This window comes from Arachis hypogaea, chromosome 7, assembly GCF_003086295.3.
Source record: "Arachis hypogaea cultivar Tifrunner chromosome 7, arahy.Tifrunner.gnm2.J5K5, whole genome shotgun sequence".
Classification (NCBI taxonomy): Eukaryota; Viridiplantae; Streptophyta; class Magnoliopsida; order Fabales; family Fabaceae; genus Arachis; species Arachis hypogaea.
The window spans coordinates 15,196,533-15,219,769 of NC_092042.1; the positions used below are offsets into that span (position 1 = coordinate 15,196,533).

The 23,237-nt window shown below is 33.3% G+C and overlaps 2 long non-coding RNA genes across 2 annotated transcripts; one reads left to right on the forward strand and one right to left on the reverse strand.

Moving 5' to 3' along the window:
- Positions 1-2,106: 2,106 nt before the first annotated feature.
- LOC112703988 (uncharacterized) lies at positions 2,107-2,708 on the reverse strand. Its single transcript, XR_003154723.2, has 2 exons — positions 2,519-2,708; positions 2,107-2,430 (listed from the first exon to the last, which is right to left on the reverse strand). It is a non-coding gene; the product is annotated as an uncharacterized lncRNA (long non-coding RNA).
- Positions 2,709-3,459: 751 nt separating this feature from the next.
- Positions 3,460-6,519, forward strand: LOC140174463 (uncharacterized). The gene is made up of 4 exons (XR_011863761.1): positions 3,460-3,599; positions 3,694-3,799; positions 4,058-4,245; positions 4,819-6,519. It is a non-coding gene; the product is annotated as an uncharacterized lncRNA (long non-coding RNA).
- The last annotated feature ends 16,718 nt before the right edge of the window (positions 6,520-23,237 follow it).

The following is a 23,237-nucleotide window of genomic DNA, read 5'->3' on the forward strand; positions in this document are numbered from 1 at the left end:
TTTTCTTATATATCTTTTAATTTATCACGTAACTAATGAAATAAAATATTACTATTTACAGTATAAATTAAATTAAAAAATATTTAATCCGTAATATTATAGTAAAAGAAAATAGTTATTATGACAAAAATTAAAATTATCAATCATACAATAATACTGTTTCAATTCAATCATGTGAAAAAAATTCGATACTAAATTATTAGGTATTAAATAAAACAAAATAAAATATTATTTGCACTATAAATTAAATAAAAAAATAGCAATACTTTTAGAATTAAAAAATTATATTTTTAAAAATAAATAATAAAATTTTATAAACCAACTACTATGATATGCGAGAGTAATTGCACATAATTTACAGAGCACAACTCACTTCAAAATTTTAGTGTCCAAATTTAAATTTTAATATTATTTTTTATGATAGAACTTCTCCCGTATATCCGCCATCAGTTACATAAAGAAACCACCTCCCGACAAATCATATTCTCTATCTCATTTTCGCCTGCATTTCAGTAACAGATGTAGAAAATTTATGTGTAACCTCTTCTTTAATTTTTTACCCTATTAATTTATCTTTTAATTTGTTTTATTTTGTTACTTCTATTTCTAATTTAAGATGCACTTCTCTGTATGGAACAATTATTATTAGAATAAAAAAAATAGTCATTATGACAGAAATTAAAAAAATAGTAAATAAAAATTAGTAGAAAAAATAGTTATTATGATAGAAATCAAAGTTGTCAATCATATAATGGTACTATTTCAATTCAACCATATCAAAAAAGAATAAAAGAAAATTTGAATCTAAATTTATTAAATATTAAATAAAATAAAATTACATAAAACATTATTATTTACCATATAAATTAAATAAAAAATTACTAATATTTTTAAATAAATATTTTATACAACAAGTGTCATGCAAAACTCTGAATAGTAAAAAGGAGTTATAACATCAAACTCCTGTATCTCTTTGTATATTATTTTGTTACAGTATAAATAATAGTTTTGGAATTATTTAAATATTTTAATATAAATTATTTAATATTGTCAGAACTAAAAAAATTAAGAAATAAAATTAATATTTCTTCTCAAAATAATTATTTTAAAAATTATAAATACATAGTAAAAAATTAGAGTACATTAAAATGTTACCATAATAAAAAATAATTCAAAAAATAAAATTAACAAACTAATGGAATATATATATACAAAACTAACCAATGTTATCATTATTCAGTATATTATTTAAACTAATTCTAATATTTGAATATCTAAAAAATAGATTTTTAACATATAAATAATATTTTTTAAATTATCTAAATTTTTTAATATAAATAATTTAATATTGTCTGGACCAAAAAAATTAAGAAATAAGATTAATATTTTTTTTTAAATTAATTTTCATCAAAATTATAAATACATAATAAAAATCTAGAGTATATTAAAATAGTACCATAATAAAAAAATTCAAATATTAAATTAATAATGTAAATTTTTTAAGTAAATAATTATCAATCATAATACAATATATTTTAGATATATGTAACATATTATATTAAAAATAATTAAAAGTTTACTAATTATAAATTAAAGCTTTTAAAAAATAATAATTTATACCACTAATATTATTATTGTTCGATCTATTACTTGGATTTGGATCAATTCTATTGTTATTTTGAGTATTTGAATGTTTAAAAAGTAAATATATTATTGACATAAGATTAATGTATTTTTAAATTTTACTAAAAATAAAGTAATTTCTTATATAAATTAAAACTACTAAAAGTAAAAAAAATATAGATCTAAACAAAAAAAATATTATTTATAATTTATAATAATTAATTTAAATAGAGTATCTCAAGTAAAATATTAAAGGTTGACAATTTTGGGTATGTCTCTATTTCTGCTTGTGATATCTTTAAAAAAATAAATTAAATTAAAAATAAATTAAATAAAAGAATTAAAATTTTTTTTATCTATATTCAATAATATTAATAAGAGATAAGATGAGAAGAAAAAAATAGATGGATAACGAATAAAAATTATGTTAAAGTGGCTAAATAGTGAAAAAATTAATCAAAAGAATAATACTAAAAATAAATCTTAGACACCAAACTTCAAACTTATATATTGCCCTTATATATTGTTATAGATAAGTATTACATACAATAGTTTCATCGGTTTAACAACAGAAAATTTCGCTAATGAAATTTCCTAATTATACATAGAGTCGCTGTTTATTTTTCCAAAACATTTGAGGATGTCAAGGGGCCACGTGACATAATATGGCTCGTTGGATGTCAAGGGGATCGACGGACGGATTTGAGGTAGTCCTCAAGAGCCTTGAGCTGGTCTTGTGTAGGGGGCGTTTGGTTGTTCTTGATGGACCTGTGAACATCATAAGTTGTTGAAGCCAAGAACAGAACCCTGCTTATTCGATCATCACAACACACACAAGAATTGAAATTAGATTCGAAGGAGAATAATACTAATAAATTAGTAATCAAGTACTGACCCAGAAGCGAAGAGTATGATTTGGCCTGGAAATACGTGCTTTCCAAAGATCCTCATCGTTTTTCGTCTTTCTGAATTCCTCTTGTGTTCTTCACCGCTAATTGTGGGGTTCAGAAAGAGTTAAATGGAGCCGAAGAGTGGAGTTATTTTATCCCATTTCAAAATGTTGGGAAGTTGATAATTAAACAAACAACCATCTTTGTTTAAAATAATTATAATATATATAATCACTCACACAAAAATATAAAATCACTTCGTATTTATATTTATAATCGAAATAAAGTATAAAAATAGAGTAGTAGTTAATTTTTTGTTGCGAAAGAACTTTAGTTATTCTATTGTGAAAATTTTATTATTATATTATGAAAATTTTGATTATTTTAATGATTAATTATCCAAATAGAAAAAAAAGTGTAGAACACAAGTTAAATATATATAAATATATGGTGATTTATTATTAGTGTTTGTAAAATATTTTTCCATTTGAAAACTTCCTAAGAATAATTAATTACTAGAATAATAAAAATTTTAATACGAAAATAATCAAAATTTTCATAAACATACAAAATCAGTCACATTTATAATTTTTAATCTTTAATTTTATTAGACCATAAATTTAGAAATAATTATATTGTTTGTGAAATCAATTATATTTTATTTGAATTTTATATAAACATCATTAGAAATTAATCCTCTATAGATTCATAATCCTATATTAATATTTTTTTTAAAATAGCAATTTATTCATTAAAAATGAATAATAAATGTCCAAGTTATAGGACATAATATAAGGAAAAAGGAAATTTTTTTAGTGATATTAGAAAGAGATAAGAGGAATAGAAAATGAAAGATAAAGTAAGAATAAGTCTTCAATCGTTGAGCGCCTTTTTTCAATAAATTTTTCCAAAGTAGCAATTATTTTAATTGGAAAGCTTGTTTGATTCTCAAAAATGACTTTGTTCCTAGCTTTCTATCCATTTCAACACAAGCAAGCTAGCAGGTCTATTTTTTTTCTCTCCACCATGACCACCACGTAGGGATGCCGATGAAGCTTCCCACCATGCTCGAAAACTTGAGAACTGGTGAATAAAAATTCTTTCTCCAAAGTTATTTTGTTGCCAATATTTTTTGATTCAGGATATTGAGTGATACAATGATTGATTGTTTCTTTTGCAGATTGGCATCTCTGACAGATTGGACTTGTTGCAGGGAATTTTCGGTGCAGTTGTGAAGAAACATGGAGTTGTTCATGCAAACACTTTTAAATAAAAATCTAGACCTTGTGAGAAATTTTTTGTTTCCAAGTATCATTCCCTACTAATTATTTTGGTTTTGGTTTGGGTTCACATCTGGGTAGGAATGGTAAAATTGATATGCAACACAGTCATCAAAAGAAATATCATATGATTTTGACTTGTTTAAAATCCATTCTATGACATTTCACCCTCATCCGATTTGATTATTTCAATTCATAGATAATAAGAGGGAAAAAGAGTTATTGTAGGAGGTGCTGATTTCATTCTCTGTTCTCTGTTAACAGATCTTTAACATGGACAACTTGATAGGATTGTGTGTGAAAAACCATAGCTGGAAGAATACTCATGGGATAAAGAGGAGGTAGTCATGTGTCTGAAAAAATACGAATTGAAGTTTCAGAACCAACTTTCTAATGGAGGCCTTTTTCAACTACTTTTCGGCCTTCCAACATACTGCACCATCCTTAGGAAGGTATATTTCCTACTTCTGCAGACATAATATTACTATATATGTAGTATTTACCTCTGTATATCTAGGTTAGGATAGTCTGTGGTATTGTTGTGATTCTTCAAAACTGTTTACCTAATAGAGCTAGGTTTTGAACTCAGAGATCTTTAAACCCGAGATGCCATTCTTCTTTGGTCGAGTCATTTGGTCCCAACTAATCTACGCCATACACTTTTCAGTCCCTTTCTGTCTCCATCAGAAATTAGTCAGGATATTATGAATTTCAGATAGGAGAGTAATTGGTAATTTGAAATATGATAGTGTGTATATAGGAACTACCTCGTCTATAACCTGATGCCAGGGCATTTTGGCAAGTTTTACAGACCTTTTCTTTACTGTTTTTAAGGTAATTTCCTGCATTTTCTTAGGAAATAAGCTAGTTTTGGGTAGATATTCACTTACATCTTGAGTCAAGCATACATTGTGCAATTTACATGATTTCATGAGAATTTTGCATGAATTATATGATAAATTGGATGATGCATGATCCCATGATTAAGAGCAAGACTTTGATGTACTTTGTTTGATTGATTTCAGGCCAAAAGAAGAAGAGAAGAAGCCACGTTAGTGGCTACATTAGTTACACTAACGTGGGTACTAACGTGGAAGGAAGGAAAGCCCCAACGTTAGTGAGAAAAGTTAGTGGCATTAACTTTGAAGAAAGGAAATGGAGCCAACGTTAGTGACACTTAACATTATCACTAACGTTGGACCAAGCTCATAAGTGGCCACGTTAGTTGCCACGTTAACTTAGTTAACGTGGCCTCTAACGTTAAGAAGAAAAGGGGACGCCAACGTTAGTGACATTCAACTTTATCACTAACGTTGGCCAAGTCACAAGAAGCCACGTTAACTCCCACGTTAACCTAGTTGACGTGGAAGCTAACGTGAAGAAACAAGGTTGTCGACAACGTTAGTGACACCAAACATTGTCACTAACGTTGGAAGAAACCCACACTATCCCCAAGAAGCCACGTTAACTCCCACGTTAACGTGGAAGTTAACGTGAAGAAGAAAGGTGATCGCCAACGTTAGTGACACCCAACATTGTCACTAACGTTGGAAGGAGCCCACACAAGCCACAATGAGCCACGTCAACTCCCACGTTAACTTAGTTAACGTGGGCAAAAATTTCCACTTGGCAGCCTGACCATGCCTTCTTCAAACAAGAATAACTTGAGCCACAAAACTCCAAATGAGGTGATTCAAGTTGCATTGGAAAGTAGGATTCTAGAGATTTCCAAGCATATATGGCACTACATGGTGGACACTAAATTTGAGGGAGAAAACTTGCCCCGAAAGTGCAAAGATGAACATGGTATCAACCTGTAGTAAGGCCAGCTGACCTCTTCACCTTCCAAGAAGTATAACTCGAGCTGTAGAGCTCCAAATGATGCGCTTCCAAAGGAATTGGAAAGTAGACATCCAGGGTTTTCCAATAATATATAATAGTATGGGGTGGACACTAAGTTTGAGCTCCAGAAACTGGCAATAATGAAGCCCTGATCGCTAGCGTTATTGGCCCTAAAGTTTTCCAGTAACGCTGGCAACTATGCCAGCGACCATGTCCACTTCAAAGGAGAATAACTTGAGCTACAAAGGTCCAATTGAGGTGATTCCAGTTGCGTTAGAAAGCTGATATTCAGAGCTTTCCAACAATGTATAATACTCTATAGTGGCATGAAATTGGAGCACAAACAAGAGGCATCTTTTAAGTCCCAAAAACACCAACTGGGCAGCAAGTGCAACGTTAGCCACAATAACTTTAGCACTACCGCCAAACTTGTAGTGTTAGTGTGGCTAACTTTAGCACTAACTTTAGCACCTGGACCTCAACTTAACTCACTTCTCTCTCAAGCCCACTTCAAAGCTCAAGCAAGCAAGCCGACAATTGTCAACCAATCAAGGCCACAAGAAGCATCTAGAATAGGAATTTTCATTTATGTGTAATTTGCTTTTAATTTCATTTTGTAATTTAGGAGAGCCTATATAAAGGCCTTAGTTTTTACATTCAAGTCATTCTAGGTACGGGAGAATTGAAGGAAGGGGGAGAGAGTGAAGACCAATTCGAACTTCTGTGAATTGGCACACTCCAAGGGGAGTGGGTCTTCGGACCCCTCCCCTCAACCACTCTTCTTCCTTTTCTTTTCTTTTCTTTTTCTTAGTAGTAGTTTAATTCTAGTTTGTACTTTTTATTTATGAATTTTGAAGTTTAAATTTTAGTTTTAATCTTCATCTTTACTTTTCTACACTTTCTTTCTTTTCTATTTTGGTAGAGCAATGATAAACTAACTCTTTTTAGTGGGTTAGAGAGCTCTATTGTGATTCAATGGATCAATTGTAGTTCTTATTCTTCTTCTTCTTTCTTTTCTCTTGATTTTACTAGAAAGCTTTCAATCTTCATTCAATTGGTTAGTTGTCTTGGAAAAGAAACTCTCCATAATTGGATCTCTTCGGAACCTTGGAAAAAGAATGAAGAGATCATGCTAGAAATGCTTTCTCATGCTAGACCAAGTTGGGTTTGGATGGATATGTGACTATAATCCTCTCAACACTTAATTTGGAAGATGCATGTGGTATAATCAGTGACCAAACTTCATCTATTCTCATGAGCAATTGACTAAGAAATTGGCTATTGATCAAGATTTGAGAGATTGAATTACAAGGAATTGTAATTCGATCAATTAAGATTGCCAAGAAGATCAATGAGTGCATTGATTGAGGAAGAGATGAGAATGAACATGATCCGGAGGATTGCAATATCTCTTGATCCCAATGTTCATTTTATTTCTTACATTTACTTTTCTTGCCATTTTATTTTTCTGCACTTTATTGCTTTCTTTACTTTTTTGTAAATTTACAATTCTTGCTGCTCATCATCCAAATCTGAATCGTCTAACTAGGATAATCAATTAACCATTGATTGCTTAATCTGTTAATCTCTGTGGGATTCGACCCCACTCTATTGTGGGTTTTACTTGACGACAATTCGGTGCACTTGCCGAAGGGAAATTTGTTGCGAGACAAGTTTCCACCTGCATCAAGTTTATGGCGCCGTTGCCGGGGATTAATTGTGATTAACAAACTACCGGTTGGTGATTACCTAGATTAGACATTTTCTTTTGTTTTGCTTTATTCATGTAATTGCTTTAGTTCTTTATTTTCTATGCTCTCTAACTGTTTGTGTTAATGCCTCACCAAGAAGCCCCTGTCGTGATAGCTCTGGCTTTTGGTGATTTTGTTATTAACACAACAGTTCTTTTACTCAGCTTCTTTCTAAATAAAATTGGCATATGATCACATTCTAAGTTTGGTGTTGCCCTGCAACAATCTGTTTTCAATCTTTCTGGATACTTGCATCAATTCTAAGAGAAAGTGTCACACTAAGTTTGGTGTGACACTTATTTTTCTATGCAATGTATCCAACAACACCACTTGTTTGTATAATCATAATGCCTTTGCTTCTTAGGCTTGAAGTGTTACCCTTAATTTTCGCTTGCTTAGCCACATACATCACTTACATTTCAGTATGTAAGACGTTCATGACCCATCATAGACCCCACCACACGGTTTTATTTGTTGCTTGAAGACAAGCAATTAGCCTAAATTGGTGTGGGAAGGGAGAAAAGTAGGAGAAGAAGGGCAACAACAATAAATATGAACTACAAGGTGGTAAAGTTCCTTTCTCCTCTTACTTATTTCCAGCACTTTAATTTGCATGATTGTCTTCTATGTTCTTTGTATGTATGTGTGCTTTCTCCTTGTGAATAAGCATGTCAATTCTGTCTTTTAAACTTTTTATTGATTAAGTCTGTGTTTTCTAGTCTGAATGTCATTACTGCATCCTTACTTTGCTTACTAGTATACTTGTCCCTTTTGAATCAAATGAAAAGAGAATGAGTGTTTTATAAAAGACCAGAGCAGAGTTCATACTATGGAGTAAGTTCCTGAGTTTGTGGTGTGGTCATAAGTTAGCTAAGTTGGTTCAACCACAAGGTGGGAAGACAACTATCTGCCCTGAATCATATGCTTTGAACACACCCCATGAGACTAGCTAAATAACAAGATCCTAATAAGAAAAAGGGAAAGAACAAAGGTTGAAGAATAAAAGAAAAAAAAATAGCAAGAAAAGAGGCTAGGCACCAAGGGTTTGAGTCTTGAGGGATGTGTCTGTGGTGTTCTTGTACCAAGGATCTGCTTGGATTACTAAGCTCTCAGGGGTGCTTTATCACCTGATAACTTGGGTTAACTAACCCGGGATTATCAGCTGAAAGTCCACTATCAAGAGCAATCTTTGCTACAGAACATTTAGTAGCCCAAAGAGGTGCTGGACACCAAGACCTTAAGAAAAGAAAATAAACAAACTATGTGCCTGTGGTGTGTATGTATGGGGGAGAGACTTGAGCAAGTAAGTCCTTAGGGGTGCTTCAACACCTAGTACCTTGAACCAACTGGTTCGGGAGTGTTGGCTGAAAGCTTATTTTAAAGAGTTGCCCCCTTACAAAGCACTTAGCCTAGGAACGAAAATAAGCCTTGAAATAACAACAAAAGGATCAATGAATAAAAGTCTCATGGGATGCAATCACAGTGAGTATTCTAGGACATGATAAAGGTCTGAAAGTCAGGAATGAACATAAGTTGCTATGCATGAAACCACTATAAAACCAAGGACATGACTTCCACAAGAATGACTCATTTCTCTTGGCATTCCATTCATCATTCTCTTGTTCCAGTACTTGCTTAGGGACAAGCAAGCTTTAAGTTTGGTGTTGTGATGCCAGGGCATTTTTACTAGTTTCACTGACCTTTTCTTTACTGTTTTAAGGTAGTTTCATGCATTTTCTTAGGAAATAAGCTAGTTTTGGGTAGATATTCACTTACATCTTAAGTCAAGCATACATTGTGTAATTTACATGATCCCATGATTAAGAGCAAGACTTTGATGCACTTTGTTTGATTGATTTCAGGCCAAAAGAAGAAGAGAAGAAGCCACGTTAGTGGCTACATTAGTTACACTAACGTGGGCACTAACGTGGAAGGAAGGAAAGCCCCAACGTTAGTGAGAAAAGTTAGTGGCATTAACTTTGAAGAAAGGAAATGGAGCCAACGTTAGTGACACTTAACATTATCACTAACGTTGGACCAAGCTCATAAGTGGCCACGTTAGTTGCCACGTTAACTAAGTTAACGTGGCCTCTAACGTTAAGAAGAAAAGGGGACGCCAACGTTAGTGACATTCAACTTTATCACTAACGTTGGCCAAGTCACAAGAAGCCACGTTAACTCCCACGTTAACCTAGTTAACGTGGAAGCTAACGTAAAGAAACAAGGTTGTCGACAACGTTAGTGACACCAAACATTGTCACTAACGTTGGAAGAAACCCACACTATCCCCAAGAAGCCACGTTAACTCCCACGTTAACTTAGTTAACGTGGAAGTTAACGTGAAGAAGAAAGGTGATCGCCAACGTTAGTGACACCCAACATTGTCACTAACGTTGGAAGGAGCCCACACAAGCCACAATGAGCCACGTTAACTCTCACGTTAACTTAGTTAACGTGGTAGTTAACGTGGGCAAAAATTTCCACCTGGCAGCCTGACCATGCCTTCTTCAAACAAGAATAACTTGAGCCACAAAACTCCAAATGAGGTGATTCAAGTGGCACTGGAAAGTAGGATTCTAGAGCTTTCCAAGCATATATGGCATTACATGGTGGACACTAAATTTGAGGGAGAAAACTTTCCCCGAAAGTGCAAAGATGAACATGGTATCAACCTGTAGTAAGGCCAGCTGACCTCTTCACCTTCCAAGAAGTATACCTCGAGCTGTAGAGCTCCAAATGATGCGCTTTCAAAAGAATTGGAAAGTAGACATCCAGGGCTTTCCAATAATATATAATAGTATGGGGTGGACACTAAGTTTGAGCTCCAGAAACTGGGAATAATGAAGCCCTGATCGCTAGCGTTATTGGCCCTAAAGTTTTCCAGTAACGCTGGCAACTATGCCAGCGACCATGTCCACTTCAAAGGAGAATAACTTGAGTTACAGAGATCCAATTGAGGTGATTCTAGTTGCATTAGAAAGCTGATATTCAGAGCTTTCCAACAATGTATAATATTCTATAATGGGCATGACATTGGAGCACAAACAAGAGGCATCTTTTAAACCCCAAAAATACCAACTGGGCAGCAAGTGCAACGTTAGCCACAATAACTTTAGCACTAACGCCAAACTTGTAGCGTTAGTGTGGCTAACTTTAGCACTAACTTTAGCACCTAGACCTCAACTTAACTCACTTCTCTCTCAATCCCACTTCAAAGCTCAAGCAAGCAAACCGACAATTGTCAACCAATCAAGGCCACAAGAAGCATCTAGAATAGGAATTTTCATTTATGTGTAATTTGCTTTTTATTTCATTTTGTAATTTAGGAGAGCCTATATAAAGGCCTTAGTTTTTACATTCAAGTCATTCTAGGTACGGGAGAATTGAAGGAAGGGGGAGAGAGTGAAGACCAATTCGAACTTCTGTGAATTGGCACACTCCAAGGGGAGGGGTCACTGTGTCGGTATACCTTATCCATTTCGCCAGGAAAATGGATATCCCCAGAAAATATTTGTAATTCAATCTTTTTTTTTCTTCTCCATTCGCACCAATCCGCCTACTCGACTTTTTATATTAAAAGTGATTGGTGTATTTGTTTCAATAATACTGTTGTTCCTTACCATTATGGAAGAAGGTTCGGATAAAAGATGCACTTCTTCGGGAATGAAAAAAAATCGCTCTACTTCTTCCTTTTCTTTTCTTTTCTTTTCTTTTTCTTAGTAGTAGTTTAATTCTAGTTTGTACTTTTTATTTATGAATTTTGAAGTTTAAATTTTAGTTTTAATCTTCATCTTTACTTTTCTACACTTTCTTTCTTTTCTATTTTGGTAGAGCAATGATAAACTAACTCTTTTTAGTGGGTTAGAGAGCTCTATTATGATTCAATGGATCAATTGTAGTTCTTATTCTTCTTCTTCTTTCTTTTCTCTTGATTTTACTAGAAAGCTTTCAATCTTCATTCAATTGGTTAGTTGTCTTGGAAAAGAAACTCTCCATAATTGGATCTCTTCGGAACCTTGGAAAAGGAATGAAGAGATCATGCTAGAAATGCTTTCTCGTGCTAGATCAAGTTGGGTTTGGATGGATATGTGACTATAATCCTCTCAACACTTGATTTGGGAAATGCATGTGGTATAATCAGTGACCAAACTTCATCTCTTCTCATGAGCAATTGACCAAGGAATTGGCTATTGATCAAGATTTCAACACTTGATTTGGGAAATGCATGTGGTATAATCAGTGACCAAACTTCATCTCTTCTCATGAGAAATTGACCAAGGAATTGGCTATTGATCAAGATTTGAGAGATTGAATTACAAGGAATTGTAATTCGATCAATTAAGATTGCCAAGGAGATCAATGAGTGCATTGATTGAGGAAGAGATGAGAATGAACATGATCCGGAGGATTGCGATATCTCTTGATCCTAATGTTCATTTTATTTCTTACATTTACTTTTCTTGCCATTTTATTTTTCTGCACTTTATTGCTTTCTTTACTTTTCTGTAAATTTACAATTCTTGCTGCTCATCATTCAAATCTGAATCGTCTAACTAGGATAATCAATTAACCATTGATTGCTTAATCCGTTAATCTCTGTGGGATTCGACCCCACTCTATTGTGAGTTTTACTTGATGACAATTCGGTACACTTGCCGAAGGGGAATTTGTTGCGAGACAAGTTTCCACCTGCATCATAACCCTTAGAACTTGCCTGCTTTCTAGCTGATAATAGATTCCACTGTCATCCATGCAGCTTTTTTCTTATTTTCTCCTTAATTTCACTAAAAGTTTCACTCTTGAATTTCTGGACAAGAGAAGGAATCCCCAAATACTTATTCTGAGCTCTAATATGGGAGATATTTAATCTACCTGCTATAAATGTCTTAATTTGAGGAGAGGTGTTATTACTGAAAAAGAGAGCTGACTTATTCAAATTGACCTATTGACCACTAACGCCTTCATATGAATTGAACAAGTTCAGAATGTTTTTATAATTCTCTTCTAAGACCTTACAAAATAGGATAGAGCCATCAGCAAATAGCAAGTGATTTATAATAGGACATCGCCGATTAATCTGATTCTCCGGGACCTGTTTGTTTTGTTCTACTTTGTGTAGTAAGAAGAAAAGCCTTCTGTATAGAAAAAAAAGATTGGGAGAAAAGGGGTCACTCTGTCAAATTTTTTTTGGCTTGAAGAACCCGAAGGGTTGAACTTCCACAATAACAGAATAAGAAACAGTTGACACAAGTTCACAAATCCAGTCAATCAATTTTATCCCAAAACCTAGTTTGTCCATAGTGAACCATAAAAATCTTTATTCGACTCTGTCGTAGACTTTGCTGACATCCAAATTGACATCCGTTTCGGTCTCCAGACTACTCTTCTTATTTTTAAGATAATGCATGCATTTATGTGCTATTAGAATATTATCAGAGATAATTTTTTTTTTTTATAAAGCACTCTGACGAGGGCTTATCACTAAATGCATGGATTTTTGCAGTCTATGAACTAGGACTTTAAAAATAATTTTATACATAATTGTAGACAGACTTATTAGCTGTACTTAAGTCATGTTACTAGCATTAGTAATCTTTGGGATCAAAAAAATCTGAATAGAGTTGAAACTCTTAAGAATTTTCTTCCTCCAAAGAAACTCCGAACAATCCTAAAAATATCCCCTCCTACAATGTCCCCAATACTTCTAAAAAAATCTATAGTCATACCATCATCTCCTGGAGCACTCTAGGAATGGACACCGAAGATGGCTGACAAACCCCATTTTGACGGTTTATCCTGTATTGATTTTAGCGGATTTTATAACCTTTTACCCACATTTATTCAATGAAATAGCATGGTTTTGTATATTCTCCTTTAATTGTGCTTAAGAGTGAAAACATGCTTTTTAGGCCTTAAAATAGCTAAATCTAATTCACCTTGATTCCATTAGATGCCTTGATATGTTTGTTAAGTGATTTAAGGCTTAGGAGGCAAAGATTGGATCAAGGGAATGAAGAAAGAAGCATGAAAAGTTGGAGAACTCATGAAGAAATGAAAGAACCGGAAAGCTGTCAAGCCGACCTCTTCGCACTTAAACGACCATAACTTGAGCTACAGAGGTCCAAATGATGCGGTTCTAGTTGGGTTAGAAAGCTAACATCCGGGGCTTCAAAATGATATAAATTTTGCCATATGTTGCTTCACGTTCAGGGGCGCGCACGCGCACTTTGCGCGGGCGCGCCGATTTTGTCCTGGCCCACTTTAATGAAATCGTCCCCAGCGGTTTTAGGAGTCTTGTGGGCCCAATCCAACTCATTTCTGATGCTATTTAAACCAAAGATTGAAGAGGAATCAACATACTTGTCACCATTAGTCATAGTTTAGTTTAGAAGTAGTTTCTAGAGAGAGAAGCTCTCACTTCTCTCTAGAATTAGGATTAGGATTAGGATTAGTTCTTAGATCTAGGTTTTAATCTTTGCCTTCTTCTACTTCTACATCTCAATTCCTTTTTGTTAGATTCATTCTTCCTCCATTCTTTTATTGTAATTTCCTTTATGTTGTTCTTATGTTTTGTTGTAGATCTACTATTGCTCATTCCATTTTCTTTCAATTCAATAAGAGGTAATTCATAATAATTGTTCTTCTTTGCTTTTCTATTGTTGATCTCTTGCCTTTGTAGTTAGATCTCTCTTTAATTCTTGCAATTTATGTTGTTTACTTTGATTGCCTTTTATGTGTTTGTTGAAATGTCTCTTCTAGATATAGTATAGATTTTGTTCCTCTTGGCCTAGGTAGAGTAATTAGTGACTCTTGAGTTATCTAATTCCTTTGTTGATTGATAATTGGAGAAATTGCTAATTGGTTTGGAGTGCACTAAAGCTAGTCTTTCCTTGGGAGTTGGCTAGGACTTGTGACTCAAGTCAATTCATCCACTTGACTTTCCTTTATTTAGTAAGGGTTAACTAAGTGGTAGCAATGAACAATACTCATCACAATTGAGAAGGATAACTAGGATAGAACTTCTAGTTCTCATATCTTGCCAAGAGCTTTTATAGTTGTTAGTTTATTTTCATTGCCATTTACTTTTCATGCTTCTTATCCAAAATCCCAAAACACATCACAACCAATAACAAGACACTTTATTGTAATTCCTAGGGAGAACGACCCGAGGTTTGAATACTTCGGTTTATAAAATTAGGGGTTTGTTACTTGTGACAAACAATCTTTTGTATGAAAAGATTATTGTTTGGTTTAGAAACTATACTTCGACGAGATTTTATTTGAGAAATTCTAAACCGTCAAAAATCCAATCGTCAATGGCTCGCTTCACTTCCTCCATAAATACTAGTCTTTACAGCCGTCGGTTCATGAGAGCTGTAACTTTAGGCTTAAAGCCCTGTAAAATAGGTCCTGGGAGTGTTTGACCTGTAGAGAAAAAAAAATTCTTTAAAGTAATCATCGGCAATTGTTGCTATACCTTGGTGCGTGAAAGCTGCATTTCTAGTAAGGGCAATCAACCTCTAAATCTTATTTTTCCTGGTTCTGCCTTTGAACTTCCTATGGAAGAAAGTTGTGTTTTTATCCCCTTTCTTGAGCCACTTGATCTTGGATTTTCTTTTCAGTATCTTTCTTTATTAAACACTGCTTCTTCCAACCTCTGTTCTAGTTCCATCATTTTCACATCTCCCTGAATCCCACTCTGTCTTAGCTCTTCTATTTCCGAGACAAGCTAATAATTAGTGGCCCTTTTAGAGTTAGCATTATAGGACTGCTGTCATTGTACCAACTTATGGAGACAAAGTTTAATCTTTTAAGCCACCACATATATTGTCGAGCCTTCTATGCTAGTCTTCTAGACCTTCTCAATTAAACGCCGGATTTCCTCCAGTTTACATCATCTATCTTGAAACTTAAACTTGCATTTTGATTTCTCCAAATGGAGAGAGAAATCCATGAGCAATAGGCCGTGATCTGAGCAGTATCAGATAGGAGAAGAACCATCAGATTAGGGTATAGCTATAACCAATCCTCAATCGTGAAACACCTATCCATTCTCTCTTGAATTAACTCATTTCCCCTTCTCCTATTACTACATATGAATTTCCTGCTAATCATACCCAAATTAGCCATTAATTTTTTTTAATGAAACTATTAAATTCTGCCATAGTCACTGGGAACTTTTTTCCTCCTCCCTCCTTTTCACTTGGGTTGGTAATGACATTGAAATCTCCTACAACAACAATTTTTTCTCTATTTTATGTGATCGGTGCTGATATCTTTTTAAATTGTTGATGCTGGAGTTGATCGTTATGATTGAAGTGCACACCAATGAACAACCAGATCTCTCCCAAATAGATATCCTTAATTCTCACTGCTATAAAGAACTCCCCAGCTTCAAGAATCTCCGCATCCACACCCTCTTTCCATGCTAAAACTAAGACATCATCCATTCCATTTGGTTCCACCATGTACCATTTTGCAAAGCCACATTCTCTCATCTTTACCTCCACTTGTCGAGATTGATTTTTGATTTTACTAATAAAACCGATCTCGGGGGAGTAGGATTTGCTAATCCCTTTAAGAATATGGATTGTCAGGGGCTCTCTCCAAACCCCAACAATTTCATATAGGTAGTCTCATAGATCCCCGGGTGCCAGGTGATAGCTCGGATATTACGACTCTTAAAATATTTAATACTAAAATATGAGTCTGTTTAAATCTAAAACCGAATTTTTAAAATATACATCCATACTTTTCAATACAATTTACAATACCTACAAATAATATATATATATATAGAAGAAGAAAGACTGTTTGCTGGTCATACTTGCTTGTCTGAATCAAGGTGGGTTAGAAAGTCAATCTGAGTAAGCAGAGGGGAAAGTCTCGAACTTCTTCTTCCTGATTTTCTCTTAGGCACTTAAGCATTAAAAGAGTTAACCCTTGATGATGCATTGTCTTGAACTGAATCAAGCTGAAGCAAGAGACACTTGACCGGCGAGGTTCAATCGACTTTCATTGACCTGAACTCATCAAAGTCAGCATTGGATGAACGTCCCCGTCAAAACTCATATCCCTCTTGCAAAAATTATAATATTAATAGCGAGGGAAAAATAATAATAACTAAACTAAAACATCTTCTATCGCATAAGCTAAACTCAACTACTGTTCATAAGCTTCTTCGTCCATTTCTGAAAAGAAAAGTTTATAGAGGGTGAGAACCTAACCACATAGTCCCACCTCTAAGATTTTGTAGTTCTCAGGTAGTCCCCACAATTGTACCCATACTGGAAAGCTATGGATCAAACAACTTTTTACTTGATCCGTCTCCTTCCAATGTCGGATATGGATGATGAAATCCTTAAAAAGCCAAAAAAATCCTTTCTCTATTCACAGCATATCCAATTCACTATTGAAGAAAGAATTGGAATTGGTTCCCTCCCTTTTCAACAACCCTAAACTTTTCTGGTTTCTCCCAAATAACATTCAAAGCATTAGTCATTGTCCTTGTTGAGAACAATTTTACCACCACTATTCTCCTAATAAGACTTTTGGAACATACCTTAATGCCTTGATGGATGTGATCCTCTCTTACTACTATAATTTTCTCTGTCTTTTTCTCATTTTCTACTTGATTGTGTTGGTTTTTCGTGTTTTCTCTTACTTAATTTTATCTTATTACATAAATTTGATCATATTAGAATTAATTTTTTTTTTTACAAAAACTCATAAAAACACTTTTGTCCCAGTAGAGTACCTAAAAAACCCTAAAGGATATTTACATAACAAATCAAGAATACTAATACTAATATTAATAATCCTATATTAATAGTTGACTTGTAGATAGTAATTGATATTTAATGTTTATATAGTATGATTGTATATGAAAAATATAAAATCCTATTTAACTTTTTCATCGACATAACAATTAATTTATGGGGATACTTGGCAGTTAAAATAAATTTTACAAAAAAAATAAAATAAAAGTAACAAATATTATAAAAAAAATATAATTTGGGATGAAAGTGTAACGAAGGAAGGCTAAAAAATTTGATTATGAAAATAATGATCATCGAAAATCAATTTAGGGAAATGCCTCAAAATGGGCCATATGGGTAAAATCTAGGATATGCCCTCCTATTTTTTGTAGTTGTAGTCTATGAAAAAGGCTTTTTTTCTTTTAAATTACTTTTGTAAATTGCAAAAAATATTTTACTTTTTTGTTGTTATTTTTCTTGCCAAAAATCTTTTCTAATGTTTTCTCTTACTTCAAGGGATTGTTTTTAATTGATATTGTCAAACATAATCTTATATTATCCAATATTTTTTTTTATAAATATTTGTTTAGTTCTATTTAAAGAATATAAATCAAGATACAGAAATTCTCAAGAACCAGTAAATATAACAAGATCTAACTATCATTCAGCCAGCATGTGATTTTATACAAGGACTGTCTCACACGCTATTACAAACAACTTTCTCTCACACTCCTCTCCAAGAAACTAGCCGGATATGCTCTTGTACGAGTAAGGTGTGCAAAACTTGACTAAAATGGGTGTAAATTGTCAAATTGATGTGTGCAAAATTCAATTAAAGTGGGTGCAAACTATTCGATATATATGTGCAAAAAATTCATTACATTGGGTGCAAACTGTGATGAATAAAGTGTGCAAATTCTCATTAAAGTGGGTGCAAACTGTCTGATTCATGTGTGCAAAATTTTATTTAGATGGGTGCAAAATGTGCAAAATCTCTTTTTAAATGGGTGCATACCTGAGATTCTAGGTCTTCAAGAGTTTTCTTCTGCATTTTCCTTCTAGTTTCTGTTTCAGATTTCTTTGTATTTGTACTTCTTCGTAACATCTTAATATCTGGATCTTTTTCCATTTTAAATAATCACTACATATTATTAAGAAACATATTATTAACACAAACACATAAAAACCTAGTAATCAATTGTGTAGTAGCCATTATCAAAGCTCTACCACAACAAAGCTGTACTAACAACTAAGATAATAACTTAATGAAATTTTTTAAAGATTTATAAATTAAAAGTTCCAGCACTATTACTATTATGATTCATCTGCATTTAATGTCATGTGTTTAACCTTTGACACTCCAGAACATTCTGGAAGCTAGAAGGTAGAAGAAGAGAAGAGTTAAGGGTTGTTAGAGGGACAGGTTCTTTCGCATTTGCTCGTGGCATTGCGGTAATTTCTCAAACAGATGGTGGGCAATCTACTCATGAAAATGGTGTTGTTGCATCTTATCATGTTAAACTTCAGCTTCAATTTCCAAAGCTCTACCACAACAAAGTTCTACTAATAAATGAGATAATAACTTAATGAATTTTTTCAAAGATTTATGAATTAAAATTACCTAAGTTTCATAAACAAGATATGATGAATCAAAATCAAAATCAAAAGAAATTTTATTATAAAGTGCTTAAAGATTTTTCATGAATAAACAGGAAACATTGAGTAATATTTTTGGGTGCCATTATGAATTTTTTCTTGCATATTTTAAATGGATACAAAATGATAGACAGCAAGAAGGTAAGAGTTGCAGAAAGCAATAAATGAACAAAAATCAAAACTCATTAACCTTCACATTAATCTTGCAGAAGCATAACGCATCACTAGAAATGAAAGAGAATGGATAGAGAGCTGAGAGATGCTATTGTAGAGAATAACGCCGCTGCTATTGGAGACGCTACTTGGGATGGACAGCGAGCTCAAGAATGCTGATTCGTGTTGAGCGTGCTCCACCGTTGAAAGCAACAAAGATGGCGCGCAAGAGTGTAGAGGAGAAAGTGTGTGAAATTTTGGGAAAGAAGAAGAGCGTGTAGTAAAGGAGCGTGAGTACACGCTCTTTATATGCATTTGGGCTTTATTTTGTTTAAAGTATAAAATTACTAATACTGGTTGTTTACTGGTCCAAAAATAAGAAAACTGCTGGCCCCTAACGATGCTTATCAAGATATTACACTTTATAACAACAATTGACAAAAAAAAAGTAAAAGATCTATTTCTATTACAAGATTATCTTGATATTGACTTAACATTCCAATAATAAAATTTATTTCTGGTTTAATGCATGTCTGAGCGTACAATAGATTTCTAACTCTTGAAGTAAAGAATAGACTCCATTAATTTTTACTTCAATTTATTCTTGAGACATTACATTTGATTTAACTTGTCTTGTATGTAAATTGAAATTATTTTTAAGGAACAACTTTTCATTCTAAATTTCTGTAGTAGCTTATTGATATTCTTTCCGAGACAATTATAATACACTTTGTAATTTATCAAGGAACATTTTTATTTCTATTACATAAGATGCTTCATTCATATTTTTTTATTTCAAATTTATTAGAGAAAAATCTTTATACATCATGTAACAAACCAACATCATTAGTAGTAAGAAGAATGTCATCGAAAAATACAGGAACACTATATTAAACTTCCTCCCACCAATTTTCATGTAGATACACTTATCAACATTATTCTCTACAAAACCATATGATAAGAAAGTATCATCAAAATTGATATACCGTCCAAAAGCGTATTGATGGTTAGTGAAGAAAAAGGAAAGGTAACACTACCTTTAGCAGAAGCTGAAAAGAATTTACACTTTGACATAGTTGATGAGAATTTTGTTGCATAGATATACACATGGCATCTCAATAGAAATGCAGAAGTAAGTGATTTTATCTCTGAACAGAGTTTATAGAATACTGTTTCACTGTTAATAACTTAGTATAATAGAAATGTTAGTGCTTTAAACAAATTTAATACAATTTCTATTATATTTAGTATTTAGGAATTCTTTTAGTGAAGAATAGAACTGAGTAAAGAGTGAAGATTTTATCTAAATTATAAAAAATATATGCATTGTATATGATAAATTTTTTAATGTGAGTTTTTTTTTTTTTTACTGAAAGAAGCACCCTTGGTATTTAGTATTATAGTTTCTTTTTTCTTGATTTTGTTTGGAGAGTAATGCTATTGCAGTCTGAAAATTGGAGAGGAAGAATATAGCAGAGCACATGCAATTTGCAAAATTTACACACACACACGCACAGAAAAAAAAATGTTGCTGCACATTAATGTTGTGACCAATACTTGGAAGTTAGTCTTTTGGGTGTGGAGCATCTTCCAACTGTCCAAATAATTATTATAAAAATAAATAAGAACAGACAGAAATAGATCTAGTCATCTTACTTATATTTGTCGCCAAGAATTGCAATAGATGTCCTGAGATTTGTAGCCAATAATAATAATAATAATAATAATAATAATAATAATAATAATAATAATAATAATAATTTCGTCTCCATTTTCTTTTAATTACTGAAAGAGATTTAATGTTGGAATTTAGCTTAATTTTAGAAATAATTTGATTTTAAAAAAGATTCAAAGTTAAAATTGGTTTGATTTGGAAGAAGAGATTTAATATTGAAAATCGGTTTGATATTGAAATTGGTTTGTTTTTGAAAATGATTTGAAAAGAGCTTGAGAAATGATTTGGTTGGGACCTGGAGGAGTGACAAAGTTCGAATTTTAGGAGAGATGCTGTCCAAATTTTTATAAAATTGGAGATTCCATTTGAAGTGCTTATTAGAAAGATTTGATTTTTTTTTAAGGATTTCATAATTTGATTTTGAGTTATTTAAAAAAGGATTACATTTTGAGTTTGCTTATTTAGAAAATAATGAATTGTGGTTGCGGAAATATTGAGTTATAAATGAATAAGATATATGACCCCGGGTAAGAGGCAGTGGCATTGTTCACTTGTTCCGGAAAAGAGATGGGGAATAAGAATGATGAAAACTGAGTTTGAATTATGAAATTAAATTGAATGATAATGAGAATGGAGTTGAAAATGAAATTAAATTTTGATTGAGATATATGTGACCGGGTAAGATGTAATGGTGCTATCTACTTGCTCTGGATAAGAGTTCGAGACTCCAGGTAAGATGCAAGGGTTGAGTTCTATCGCCGCTTGCTCCGAGTTGAGAATTGTAATACCACTTAGATAAGAGGCATGGTGAAGTTGTCCCCTGCTCCAGGTACGCGGGTAAGATGCAAGGGTTGCACTGTTGTCCCACTTGTTCCGTGTTTGGTGTTCTGTCCATGGTTAGCTACCAGGACATGTCGGGTTGGCTGTATAACCGACAGATGAGCTCATTAACCATAGGGTAGACATGCATCATATGCATTTGCATGCTTTGTTTGAGTTTGAATTTGTTTTGGTTTGCTTAATTGTTTAACTGTTATTAGCTGCTATCTGAGCTACTTACTGCAACTATTATCTATACCTGTGTTTTTCTTGTCTGTTTTGCCTGTGTTTGCTCTAGTGTGGTACTTTTGAGATTGAGTTTTAGTGATGAATTGATGATAATTGCTGATTGATTGTGTGAATGGATGTGAGGCCGTAATTGGTTTCTGATTGAGGTTTAGTTAAGTATGAAAAATCAAACTGGTTCAACATAAACTTAATGAACCTATGCTTGGAACAGATTAATCCTTCATACAGTCTAGAAAACTCTTTAAGATTTTTCTTATACGAAAAGAAAGGTTTTGAATTTGAATAATTAACTGATTTCTTTTAAAAAGGTTTTGAATTTTTGATGGTTAAAAACTGTCAGTTTTCAAAAGATTCATAAGACAAGCGACGATCACTGTGTTTGAAAACAGTTTTCTTATTAAATATCTTCTTACGACAATTCTGAAACTCCGTGGTGGAACTGTGTGGTTAGGTTCGCACTCCCCTACAGCTTTATCTTTTTAGGAATCAGATGAAGGAGCTTACGAAGAGCTTTATTGTGTTTTGTTATACGATGTTGCTGTTTTAGTTAGATAATTATTCTTCCCTTGCCTTTATTATTGTAATATTGTAAGAGGGATAGGAGTTTGTATATTTTGTATATATATCATGGTTCTGAAAATCTGACCAGACCGGCCGGTTCAACCGGGTTAACCGAAAATCAGTCACCTGGCCAGTCCGGTTGACACCTAAAACTATTCTGTAAAAAATCGGTAAAAAACTGATCGAACCGATGGTTAACCGGTGAACCAACCGAACCGGCTGGGTTTTTAAAGGTTCCAATTTTTTTTTGTTGCTTGAAACAGCGTCGTTTTTGACGCAGACAAAAAAAAAAAGAAAACTTATACGGTCAATACAGAAGGCTCCCTGCCTCCCTCTCCCTTCACTTTCACAATTCACACAACCTAACCCCAATCAGAGAACTCAGACAAGAGCAACCCCACCAACAGCTGCTTCTCACCGACTACTCCATTGATCTGTCTGTCAGGTACTGGTTTCTGCTCATCTGCTTGTTTTTTTTTTAATGCAGAGTTCAATTTTTGAATTCCTGCTGTTGTCAGTATGAGAAATATTTTCTTTCTTGCTGTTGTGGAAATTGAAATCCCTAGGATTTAGAGCTGAGCTAGCATGAGTTTTTGTGGAATCTTGATCTGGAAGAAGCGTTAGAAGCATGCGTTTTTTTTTGTAATTTCAGAGCAATTCTCATTGTATCTGAGTGTTTGTGGTGGTTCTTGAAATCTGCAGTGTTAAATCTTGGATTTGGTTGTTTTTGGAGAAAATATTAGAGCTCAAGGACATCCCTACGTAAGCTTGGAAAGAAGAACATTTTTTTCTACATTTTGTGTCTTAAGACTTGTTTTGATGATGTCCTGTATCAACATTTGAGAGATAAATTGTATGCGCTGAGACTGTCTATTGCTAAGATCACTCTTCTGAAACCAAATTCCTGGCCTTTTAATTAAACCGGTTCAACTACGGTTCGACCCCGGTTAACCATTGAACCACTGAACTAGTTACTCGAC